Raw genomic sequence first — 1,536 nt, forward strand, 5'->3', positions numbered from 1 at the left:
TGAAAGAAAACTGGGTTGTTACTAAACAGTTCTCAACTATCAACACCCAAGGTCCATACAGTAAATAAATTTCTCAACAGAGACATTTTAATTACAGGTCTGTTTTGTCCATACCCCTTCCCACCTCCGCTCCAAAAATGCACTACTAGGGATGAGCATAATGTTAGGTAGGCAGAAATTTGCAGATAACCATTTCAACCTTAAGCATGGGCCTAAAGACTGTTTTTACTTAAACTTCAGTTACTGTGCACTGTCCATCAGGCCTTCTAGCTTTGACGCTGACACTCACTCTTGTACCCCTTGCTACCAATTGATCAGTTCCTGAATGATGTGATTGATCTACTGCTGTCTGGCTTGCATTAGAAACCAAAAGTCTCTTTTGCTTCAAGGAGTTCTGTGCAACAAGCGCAGATGGATCCTCACTATCACTGCTGGCATCTGATTCAGTTTCTTCAGTGGAACTGTGTGGTGCTGGTACCCAGCCTGAAGACGGTGATTCATGATCTTCTTTTCCTTCTCCCCTATGACTCTATTAAGCTATGTTGTCTCCACTGAGTTGTAAATGAGCAAAAGAGTCTTCCAGAGAAGTGCTTAATCAGTGGATGGTGTTGCAGGGCTTGTTGATTGACCATCTGCTAAAGTTAGGGGCTTTACAGAAGACAGGAGAGGCTGTACTGAAGCTCTCACCCTGTGCTGATGTGCTGTCTGCTCCATTGGCAGAGCTTTCTCTTGCTAGGCTTATACTATTAGAGTCACAGTCCAGTCCAAGTCTGGCTACATCCTTCTTTGGTATATTTATGACATCCTGTTTAATCTTCCTGCAACCTCCATGTTCATTTCTCCAATACTGAGCCATATATTCAAGATCAGAAACACAGAGAAACCTGGCAATTATCATTTCAATGCTCTTTACCTTTGGAAAAAGCATCTTCTAGCTCTCTACTAGTAAGCTTATCATACTGCCACCACCCATTTCTTCCTTCATAATACCACACGTATTCACCATTTCCTCTACTTGCAGCCTTGAGTTCTTCTGGTGACAACATGTCAAGGAAATCCTCAGAAATTTCTTGTTAACAGAGGGCACATTGCTCTCCAAGTCATGAAGCTCCCTTCACACACAGATAGCACAAAACATGCTTACAAGGCAGACTGACTGGGTGACACATTTGCAGATAAGTGGCACATTCAGGGACAGTTAGAGAAGGTGCAGTATTAAAACAGAATTCAGCTTTCCTGTTGGTAGAAATCATATTTACTGAGTGATCAATTTCACCACAACCAGCCATCATTTCTATTACAGGTCCCACAGATGCCTGCTACAAAAATAAAACATCATCTTCACCAACAGTCAGCCAGCTTGCAGTATTTTCTCTTGCACTGTTGGTTCATTCTTGCTGTCTCCCGTCACAACCATGACCACTTCGCGGCATTTTCTTCTTGGCCTCAGAACCCACAGTCAACATTCACTCTTAAACTTCATATCCTATAACTAAAATACTATAACATGAACAATACAACTTACATCATATGATA

At 41.9% G+C, this 1,536-nt stretch overlaps 1 pseudogene; it reads right to left on the reverse strand.

The window, feature by feature from the left end:
* Positions 1–229: 229 nt before the first annotated feature.
* LOC143665319 (E3 ubiquitin-protein ligase RNF146 pseudogene) lies at positions 230–1,292 on the reverse strand (annotated as a pseudogene).
* Between the last annotated feature and the right edge of the window lie 244 nt (positions 1,293–1,536).

This window comes from Tamandua tetradactyla, chromosome 21, assembly GCF_023851605.1.
Source record: "Tamandua tetradactyla isolate mTamTet1 chromosome 21, mTamTet1.pri, whole genome shotgun sequence".
Taxonomy (NCBI): domain Eukaryota; kingdom Metazoa; phylum Chordata; class Mammalia; order Pilosa; family Myrmecophagidae; genus Tamandua; species Tamandua tetradactyla.